At 37.0% G+C, this 11,838-nt stretch overlaps 1 long non-coding RNA gene across 1 annotated transcript; it reads right to left on the bottom strand.

The window, feature by feature from the left end:
* Positions 1 to 812: 812 nt before the first annotated feature.
* On the bottom strand, positions 813 to 10,976 carry LOC137410452 (uncharacterized). The gene is made up of 4 exons (XR_010981209.1): positions 10,884 to 10,976; positions 3,908 to 3,998; positions 1,227 to 1,369; positions 813 to 929 (listed from the first exon to the last, which is right to left on the bottom strand). It is a non-coding gene; the product is annotated as an uncharacterized lncRNA (long non-coding RNA).
* Positions 10,977 to 11,838: the final 862 nt, after the last annotated feature.

Here is an 11,838-nt window from a genome sequence, read left to right as displayed (position 1 = left end):
CATGCTTTGTGACAGAAGGGCAATGCTTTGTTCACTTGCAGCTGGTCAGGCAAGTGAGTCATCATTGTTTACACTGAAAGAATCAAGAGACATTTTTGTTGCTACATGTAATTTGATATAACTACTAAAGCACACAAGATATTTGTTTCAAATTTTAGATACAACGCTTATACACTATGTATTTCCTACCCTGCAAATTTATAAACATAAAGTTGAATATTTCATATAAAAAGTGCGAGTAAAAGTGTATATTGATGCACATGTATTCCAAAAGATATTGCAAAATTATCGATGTTGCCATATGCTATGGGCTAACATGTCAGATAGCTAGGTGTACAAACTGATTTCAAATGCATACACACTGGTACATCGTACGCTGATTGCAGTCTGCCATGAATATAAATGTTGGGTCTTGGGTGTTATGCAAACAGCATCAGCAAACTCGTAGAAAACAAGCGACAAATGGTACACTTTTCTAGACATGCTGTGAAAGGTTACACATGACTAAAGACGACCAGTCGGCTGAGCCTTGATCTGAGATTCCCTTGTTAGCTGCTACCTTTGTAGCCTCCTGATGAATTATAATCCGGAAATATCTGGAGGTGATATTTTAACTAACGTTGCGCTGTGCAGTGGAACGAGCATGGAAATCCCTGATGCAAATTGCTTTGTAAAACCGATGAAAGAGTTTTAGTGACCACCAGCTTGTGTATGTCTGCAGTGATTCCTTGTAAGTCGACACCCTGCCGTATGCTCAGTTCTGAGCCTAGACATATCTTTGTGATGACAGGATGAGGTGGAAACAGACCAGCTCTATCTTTTACACTGATTAGTATCGCATCATCCCCTGATGCGTAAACCTGGACAGGAGGCTATAAAGCTGGTGCAGTCATTGCAGTTGAGTTTTAAGCTCTGTACCTCATAACCTGCTAAATAAATATCATATGCTAATATTATTATAAAAAGCATATGTATCAACCATAAAATAAATTTAACTACATTTCACTGATCTGCTGCAGTATTATTTCAAGCCACTCTGTTTTCTGTATATCTGCTTTATACACTAACAATAAGTGAAAGTAGCTAATACCAAAATACATTTATATACCCAAATTATGCACCACAATATGAGCAGCCATGCAGTTTAGCATATGCAGCAAGGCTGCAATGTGTGCCAGATATTTTGTTTTGTAGAAAACCTGGATATATTGGTCATATTTACCTACCGATGCACTCCACTATGTTCGAGCCAGACCTTGACAGTTCGATTTCCAGCTGTTCGCTTGATTCCAAATCATCATGGAAGTCATCGTCACCTTCTACATGACTCTTTCTTGGTTTAGATGAGAGAAGTAGGGGCAGGAGCCATCTGTGTCATTAAAATCAAGTTTTAATTGCATAACACAATTGCAAAGAATGCTATTTTTAATAAATTTCGGTAGGTCTCAGGATCTTTTCATGAGTGACATCGGAATACTGTGCCAAAATTTATCCAAAGTTTCCAAACCAGCCATTGTACCTACCACTTAGATTTAATAGCAATTACTTTTAAAAATATTATTAAATTCACATAAAAGCTTTGCATCCATAAAGCTGGTTGCCGTATGACATTAAATAATACTCAGCATTTAGGTGGCTGAATGGCATGTAGTAGAGTCGCAAGTGGTGATAAGTGAGCATGCTAGTCACAGTAAATGTAATAAACATGGGCTAGTTAAGTTGAATCAAAAAACACTAGAAACAGTATTGCTGTTTTTCTAGCAAAAAAGCCATTTTAAAGCTGATCCAAAAAATAGGTGCGAGCTTAGCAACAAGGGTAGTTACCATTTTTAGAACACATTCTCCTATTCTGTAATATATTTGATTGTTAATGTGTTTGCTTGCAGATTTCGATGCCATCTACCAAGTCCAGCATACTAATAAGTTAAGACGAAGAATCATAGTGCTATACTTTTAAAATTATAAAATAAAATACATTTGTCTACCTTTGGGTTGTTATGTATAGAGTTCCATTATAACATGTTTTATAGAGAAAACAAATAAAGCAATTGAGGATTTCAGGCCTATGCCAACAATAATAAGTCTGACAAAGATACTAATGCTCAGCAAACCAAGCCAATCAATGATTAACCAGATTTTTGAGAATACAATAGAAACACTCATGAAGAGATCTGCCATCTTACAATATTCAGTTATGAGATACACAGTTTTACAAGCAACTTGTGTGGAGTATAGTATGGAAGTTAGTGATGTACTTGCGGTTATTATACAATGTATATAGTTAAAATCAATACACTCAGATTTTCAACAGTTTTGCTGGAAACAATTTGCTGTTAGAAAGTTGCTGGCAGCAAAATCACAAACTACTATCTACAACCACCACAAACATGCTGCTTCAGTAATGAACTTGTCAATTGAATAGTTGACTGATGACATAGAAATTGTAATGACCCTCTGTTTAAAGGATTATTAACTATAAGTGCTGGATTGGTGGTTCAAGTAGTTGGTTTATGATTTGCGAATTTATAAAGGACTGTATTTTAGGTGTAGATTTAATGTCAAGAATTAGACTGGTTTGTTTTAGTTAAAAAACTTTAAAACAGAATATATTTATTAAAAATTCAAACTTTCAATTGCAAAAACATAAAATATATGAAGGCTAATCAAGTCAATGGCCGATGCTCATTGCGCAAGTCTAAAAATATAAAGAGTGATACAAGAGCAGAGTGATACATAGAGCGTGAGTAAAATATGGAGTTCGAATTGTTTCTGATCTACACAGGCTTATATATGTTTGCCTAATCAGTCAGGCAATCGTCACATCCGTAGATCACAGACAATTGGGCGCTGCAAAGCTTCCTAGGCAATAAGCGAGTAAGTACAAGGAAGCAGATAACATTTATGCTAAGCAGTAAAATAGCAGGTGCTAGGAAGTTGGAATAATAAATCTGCGTGTCAGGCTAGCAAGTAGCCTAGGCATGGCTCTCGTGGGGATTGGGAGAGAGAGCCTGGGACACATCGCAACACGCGGGGAAGACAACTCTAAAAGCCGACTTCTGAAGTCGCTAATATCACAATTGTTATTTCCGAAGGAGTATCATGTGACGGTCTTATTTATGATCTACGCGAGTATTATGTATTATTTTTAATCTGAATTGGCAGCAAACAAACGCTGGTTAGTAAGTATGAAATGTTGGTTGCATAATAAATCAATCAGGACAGTTATATTATTTCATATGTTCAATTCATTATGTTTTGATTTAATTATAATAAAAAATTGAATCAATTGAATAAAAAAATTCACAATAACAATACAAACATAGCAAACGAATAGCAATAGAACAACAAAAATGAATTGCACGCTGCTAGTAAAGAAAAGTTTATCTAGTAAAAAGTAATCTCAGTTTTATTTTACTCACGAGTATTATTATTCGCGACAGTTATTATGAACAACTCGGACCTACCACTGCAAAACGGTGCCATCTGAAAGCAAATACTCTTTCCGAAGCCAGTAGGAAGAACTATAAATTGGTCAAGACCTGCGATAATATGTTGTAAAGCTTGAAACTGTTCTGGTCTCAGTGCGACTATGCCTAGCTTTGATAGTAATTTTTGAATGGCTCCATTTTTATCAGTATAGGAAATGAAACTGCTAACGTGAAAACGCGAGAGAATAGTAGCCTATGGTTCCTATCGTTTTATTATCAAACGAGGTATTTCATAACCACCAAGCCTATCAAAAAAATAGCGCTTTTTACTAGATCAAGTCACGTTACCGTGACAATAGGCTTTTAAACGCGCCACATCTAATACATCGTGAGATACGAATCTAACGACACGCTTCCATTAGTATCAGTCTGAGCGTCATATGTAACATATGTCGCTCGTTTTGCAGAAGTTATCTTACCTTTTTTTCGCTATGTGTCCCAGGCTCTCTCTCCATATCCACCACGAGAGCCATGCCCAGGCTAGCTAGCAAGAGTCCAGAAAGCTGTTTCCTAATCACATCAGAAATGGTTAAATAAAAGGGGATGTGTGGTTATGTAAGAGGTGTATAATACTCTTAAGACAGGATGCATAAATACTAATATAGAAGTTGAATAACATGATGAGTTCCTTTGTTTCACAATGACAGGTATTCATGGGGTGTGTAACTAAAGATTACAAATGCTGGTCGCTTCACAAAATGGCACCACAATGCACGATTATATTAGCTCAAAATTCAAAGGCAGACACTACCACTGAAGCTGCAATAAATTAGAACTGGAAACAATTGCCAAAAATGAACTAAAGTCAGATATATGCTTCTACTGAGAATACCCTCTAGAGAAAAAAAAACATCAGTTTCTATTAAGCCCCTACAACAAACTAATAAGCATTAAACCTGACACCACTGCCCTACTAGAGCAGATACACGATGTGACCAACCAACAATATTCGTTATAATAGCTTTTGCATAACATAAGTTTCCTCCTAAAAGCAGAAAGCTAAATCTAACAGACTAAAGCTGCGGTCACAGCAGCCGATTTTGGGTCAATTCTCTGACCAATTTTTCTACTGATCGAGAATCGTATCGTGTGAACAGCGCAAACAAGCCTGATACCGATATAGTCCAAAGAGAAATTTTTTTTTCAAAGCCGATATTCTATTTGAGTAGCCAATGACATCTTTTTTACCGTGAGTCGTAGTGTCATTAAAGCCTGGTTTCCATATGACAGCACAATGATCGTGCGCAGCCCAGTGATCGTGCACAATGCATTTCATGGGCCGCGATGCGGTGTTTCCATATCGCGCGTAGGCACCACGCTTGCATTGGACAGAGTGGATAATTTCCTTACTTTTTCGGAGGAGAGACAGATTTCTTCGGAAAACAGCCCTCTGTTTGAATTATGGGATGGGTTGACAAGGTCTAGCGGTGTATTGTGAGATACATAATCGTGCGCACCCATCGCAAGGACCCATTCTGTTGGATCCTTGCGATTAGCGTACGCACGTCGTGCTATCGTCATGTGTTGAAGTTTCCATATCACAGCTGGCCTACGCACGCCGGACGTCGCGGCCTTGTGCTGTCATATGGAAACCAGGCTTTAATATGAACACCATATTTGTCTTCACACCTGTGTATGCTATTGTCATAGCTTCACTCATGAGTAACAGCAACCCGGAAAACTGCTGTGGAATTGTTGCTCAGGTTCAATTATCATAGCAACCACATGCTAATTGAAGTATCTGCTGTTATTATAATAGTTGAAGCACATTATGTTAGCAAAAGATCCTCCTTATGGTTATCCATTATTAGCGATGAGCAGTGCAAAATAATCAGGCAGCTTGCTAAAAAAGTTCACTAAAAACATTGTAGGAAACAGTCAGCAAAATTCAAGGAGTGACTCACTAAAATATATCAGCTAAAGTTATCTGACCCTGCAAATAAAAAACGGACAAAATCACCCACTCTCAGATCAAACTTGGCCTCTGCACAATGGCTGATCTGAACGCAGCTTAATACTAAAGCCTGGTTCACATATCGATTGCGAAACTCTGGCGGTAACTTGCGCAGCAAAACGCTTGCGGCACTAGGCTCGGTGGCATATGTTCACATATAAGCTACATCGCTAAACATAATCGAGGAATCACATAAAATGTTCGCTCGCCATGCCGTTTCTATAATGGTGACCTTCACCTGTACGAGCATTACATGAAGGTTTTGCCTGCGGCCTTTTGCGACATTTGAACAGCCCTAAACTATTGCGAGGCCGTCTGCAACTATCGGCGGTCCTTGGCTGTACCCGGCGCATAGGTTCCCATTTCACCGCTAATAGCATGCGGTGCTGTCGCCAGTACTTTGCGACGTGTATGGGAACAGGCGAGTGACCAGAGCACACATACACACACACAAACAAACTGCTTATGAATCATTCAATAAACTAGTGGACAACCAAAGCGACACAAATGATTGTCCATACTGGTTAGGTTATTAAACTATTGAGGCACTCTGCTTGCGCAAACTCTAGTGCGTTTTATACAAGAGGTCAGAGGCTTTTCTGCTCCTTCCAACCTCGGACAAACAGCACAAATAAGCCTAATTGCCAAAGAAATAAGTATAACATCATAATTCATGTAGCAATTGGACAAGCACTGATCATTTTTAGTACCAAAGATGGCTGTGATTCTTTGTAAAGTGCTTAACCTCATCCTATTCTGATATTCGATATTCTAGAGCACTTGCACTATTTAATTGAAAAAATAAAATAAAAATCATGACTAGGCTGAATTATTAATAACAGTGACTATATACATGTAGAAACGTGTGTATACAAAGGTTACTGCTGCAGCAGAAGCTACTTTGAAAAAGTATTGGAAAAGGTTTTTATGGACGATACCAGTACAAAAGTATAGCAATGAAGCGCACCACGGTACTTTGTAGATTTAGCGATTGCTTTATAAGAAACCGAAAATAGGAGTGTAGCAGGACATCTGAAATTGAAACGTCACATTAAAAGATAGGTAATGGATTTTAAAATGACTTTATAAAAATGAAACAAATGGTAATATTAGTTAATAGTAAAAATTACATATACATTTAGTTAGTAACCTACAATCGCAATACGGATACTGAAAAAAAGATGGCCGAAAATCACAATCTTGTGGTTAGTTATGCGTGTTTGCAAACTTGCGATTACAATTTTCGCAAGTTTAAATCCTCTGCGAAGCGAATTTTTTATTACTAAAACTATCCGTATACAACTGGACCGACCGACAAACGCTCACATTTATATATAGATTGAATGTCATCCGCTGCTAACAGTATTGCATTGTAACATATTGCCACAATTTATTTTACCATTCCTTTAACTTATTGAATAATTATATTAATTACACTAACTATCATGGTTGTTTTACTTTAATTTTGGTCAGCTGCCAATGACATCTTCGATAACAGAACGACTTTGGAGAGACCTCTGCAAAAGGCTATGTAATATTGTATAGCCCTTCGGACCTCTATAGAACCTCTCAGCTATGTATGCATGTATGGACCACGTGATGTAATGGAAGGTGCACCAGTAATAGACTCGCTTACTTGAAACACAGCCTTTTAGTAATGTTGCAAAGGTGACACGCTAAAGCCGTGGTCACGCGATGACCGAACTGACTTAGGTTTGGAGGTTAGTTTACTTCGGGTCGGCTAAGCCACATGTCACATGGCATCCAAAGTCAGTTCGCCTCCTAGATACCATACGCATGGAGACAGGACACTGTTTCATCGGTAGTTTTCATGTATTTAAACTAAATATTTCTATTGTAAACAAAAAACTTTGAGGAACAATTATTAATTATTATTACACAGCAGACTTATCAGAAGATCGTTCAGCTGCTCAGAATAAATCACTCGATAGAAAAATTTTGCCAAACCTTCCATCAACAAAATTATACTTTTTGTTAATATATGAATGTTTTTCTATGCTGAGTACATAACAAACAAAAACAGTCTTCATCATAGTACTGTGGTTTTACATAAATAAAACAGGCAACGATTATTCATCAGGATGAGTATGACACATTACTTATATTCTACAGGAAATAAAACCACAACCATTCTTTAACATTTATGCAAAACTCAAGCACAACATCTTACATTCATGCAACACAATCACAAGTCCGGGAGAGCCTTGTCATAAATTGTTTGATGTTGTTTATTTAACCAAATAAAAAGATTGTCCCATTTCTATTTACCTTTGCTCACACGCACGTAAATAGAAATGTGACGAGTGCTCGGTAGAATTTTAACCAGCCAACAAACGCAAAGGTTCGACCACAAAATTTCGAGCAGGATCGAAATGGTTCGTTTCAGCCAGAAATGTCTTCGGCTGAACAGTTTACAACTGACAGCGACGTTGTTTTGTGTCGTTTAGTTCGTTTCGGCTCTCATGTGACCACTGACCACCCTTGAAGAGTATTGATGAGTAAGAAATTTGTAAGCTGCGAGTCTAAGATACACCGGTAACTGCTCAGTTGAGCGATAATCCCATTGAAATACAATTCTTGGATAATACTGTGATAGTGTGGCATCATGCGGATCGATCACCCATAGACTCCCCTTCAATCTATTGCATGTGCGTTTCTATTAATAAGACAAAACTGTCACCATAGAGCTATAAGCTGGGCTGACTAATACTTTTTAACGAATGCCATAGCTGTTTAGTAGTTAAAAGTTACCGGAGAAGTGGAATTGTCTGCTCCAAGGAGAGATAGCTTTATCGTTGCAACAGTATGTGTAGACGTGAACAGAGCCGTATAGCACACATGTGAGCTCTACAACTCTGAGAGTGAATTTTAAAAAGCTGAAGTTTTTGTTGTTGATGAAAAGCAGCTTAGCCTCTAAAGCTTTAGTTTTAGTCTTAAAGGTTGACTTGCGACAAAATTCACATTACAGTTATTTGATATCAAAAGATTCACCATGTCTTACATTGTTGTTTTGTAGGTGCCAAATATGTGGAAATGTGATTACAAGCTCTTGAAAGCTCAAAAACGAAAAGCCGCCGTAAATTGGAATCTGTTTATTTCTCTGACGTAGTTCTGACAGTTTGGTTATTGTCTTGTTACGTGATGTTCTCATGTGAATTGAAAGGCCAATAAAAAGCTCCATATAAAACTTATCGTAGCACTAGTTTATGACAAACACTTCGGGTTTTACCGAAGACCCCATATCAAATATAGATGCGCGCTACTTTCAATTTTGTTTTGGCTTGATCTAATCGTCAAGTCGTAATCTGATCATGTGACCCAATACTTCGCAAATAATTTTTGCAGCAATTTTTGAATATCACATGTGACCAACAGGCTCGTCATGATTATCAAACAATGATATGTACGCCTTCGAACTAAGGATAGAAAGTTTAACGACTTTTTACGGTAAGTTATAATATATCAGAGCTAAAAGTGACAGCATTAAAATGACGATAAAATAGACGCGTAAGAACAATAGACCTGGTTTTATTGAATGTGTGAAACATATTTGTGAAAATATTTCGACGAATGAGGTTGCATGAAAGTGTAAACAGAAACCATCCTGTAACAACTACGTCCCATTTGAGCCGCTTTGGAAAGAGAATTCAAACTACGGCGGTCTCATGTGGCTGCGATTAACTGTTGGTTTTTTTAGCTTTTAAAAGCTTTTAATCACATTCCCATATAATTTGCACCTACAACACAACAGAATAAGACATGGTGAATCTTTTGATATCAAATAACTGTAATGTGAATTTTGTTGCAAGTCAACCTTTAACAATAGGTCATATATAACAATCTTATTTTTTGTTCATGAAATGACGAGAACACCTATTGTAGGTTTTCGTAAACAGTGTTAAATAATACAGTGTGATATTCACTGTTCTTTTGAAACCTTTGGCTCAGTTTTTGTTGTTGCTTGTCACAGTAGATATTACAAATAATTAACAAAACAATGAAGTGTTCAGTTATTGTTATTAGCTTGCTTATATGACATTGTCAATTTACTAAACAAATCTTCCTTTTGCAATTACAAAATAGCTTGCGCCCATCTGGGGCATTGGTCAGTAATGACACAAGAAACAACCATTGTAACCGAGCCTGTCAACTTGCAGAAAATTCTCACATAGATGATTTATACAGCTTAAAGGCAATTACGCGGCTATATCAAACAGTCAGTTCACATACCCGTTGAAATGATTGTTGTATTGTCAGATTTGCTCTTTACAAAATAAGAAAAAGGAGGATGCACCTTCAAAAAAATTTCCAAACCTTTATGCAATCTTGTTGTTGAATTTAACTCGAAGAGAGATTATCTCATTTATATCAAATTGTAAAAATCACAATTAGATAAATTACAGAAATTAAAAATTACAGTTACTACATGGTCATGTCATAATAATTAGTCTACATGTATTTGCTATAATAGACCATGGATCCGCATAAAGTTACTTCCACTTGGCAATGCTTAAATACTTTTGGCAAAAATAAATTTTCTTAGAATTGTGTAACATATTAGCAGACAAATCACTGAAAATTATGTTTTTTTTGCAAGGAATGTTAGAAGTGAAAAGGTTGCTTTGCTTGTTGTCTGATGGATTATTTTTGGACTCAACAAAGTTTCATGCTGTAAATAAAAGATGATTATTGAGTCTTGACTGACAACTTGCAACTTCGTTTTTCTTTTCAGTCAGTACAATAAATAGTTGTGTAACATAAACATGATGTACTGCTCACAAAAAAATCACCTCAAAATCTCTTTCTCATAAAATGTCTTCAACTTATTCACTATGTAATTCATTTTAGGTTGAACATAATTAATTTGTATCAACAAAAGCCATTCAAACAGCTGCTCACAAAATGGGTCAGGCCAAACAAGGCAAGTCTTCGTCAGATGCGATGAAATTCGTATGCTCTCTACGAGCGCGTTTCAGAGCTTTTGTACTTATAGATGTTGGGAATCATCCGCAGTTAACGTTTCACATGAAATGAATACAAATGCTATATATATATAATACTTATAAGAATCCTTTACTGTCAGTTTCACATGAGCAAACACTACAATAGTCTCCATACTAAGCATTTGAACCAAGAAAATCTGAATCCATTCACTTGTAGCTACAAAAAGAGAACCAAACCACATAATATAAAAAAGCTCCAGCGAGGGGCTTCTGTCTGATTTAAATTGTCTGTAAGCCCCACAGAGGGGCTTATAGTAGTGCCTGAGTTAAATCGGTCACCACAAGGCAAATATGGTATTCATTATTCGATATCAAGTTGATTTCAACCCTTCGGGCACCATTTTCGCAGGTCTGCGAGTGTGCAGTGGCTTTGTGTAAGGCAGTTTTGTAACTGATCAACAATTTGAGGTTTCTTACCAAATAGCGTCAAATCACGTCTATTAGTAGTGAATAAATCACTCGGCGATATTTATTCAGAACTCTTTTAGCAGTTTTAACACAACATCATGAGTATAGGCAGCGGTAATCACATCGGTAGTTTCAGAGAAAATCACCAACTTGTCGGAATCTCCAACAGGTATTCGGCGTTAAGTATGACTCGCTTGGTCTTCCATAACCGTGGTTTTACGACGTTTTGTCAGTTTACGTCTATTAAATCTTTACAAAGAGATTAAACGCTTTTTTGTATTACTGTATAATGAACCAAAATATCAACCGAGATTGTTTGTGGGCATATACATAGAATTTAGTTATAACTTTTTGGAATTTATGAAGTTCGATGCGTGGGAAAGCTAAAAATCCGCATCGTACTCCTTCGAAAGATTTCGAAGGTATGCATTTACATCGTATTATGCCTGAAAATATCGGACAAGGCAAAACTAGGAGGAGGAAATATCCGCCATACTGATTTATTTTTCCGGTTGTTGTAGTTTAATTAATGATTTAACGATGCTTAACTCATCTGCAATACTTGCATTAAAATTCACAATATAGTAATAAATGATATTGACGCTCTTTGCGATCGTTATTGCAGGTGAGTAAAGTTTTTTGCATTGGTACCAATTCAAGTTTTTCTCCGTAAATAAAACCGAGTGTTAAAGACTGTGTTTCTAAATAATTGCACTCCCATACCTGCCAACTCTCACGCATTGGGCATGAGACTCACGCAATCACCCCAGAGAAAAAATGAAAATGCGTGAGAAATGCGTGAGATTTTTGCCCCAATTTCCACAACTTTATATATACTATCATTGATACATCAACTGCCCCAAAACCAAATCTCACGCATTGCCCCACTCTTGGGTTGGCAGGTCTGTGCACTCCACGGTGGTAAACTGCAGTGGATTATCGTTCTTGGATGCGTTTGACGTTG

Source organism: Watersipora subatra, unplaced genomic scaffold, assembly GCF_963576615.1.
Source record: "Watersipora subatra unplaced genomic scaffold, tzWatSuba1.1 SCAFFOLD_203, whole genome shotgun sequence".
Classification (NCBI taxonomy): Eukaryota; Metazoa; Bryozoa; class Gymnolaemata; order Cheilostomatida; family Watersiporidae; genus Watersipora; species Watersipora subatra.
Note: the sequence above shows the minus strand (reverse complement) of the source record. Positions and strands in the feature narration are given on the sequence as shown.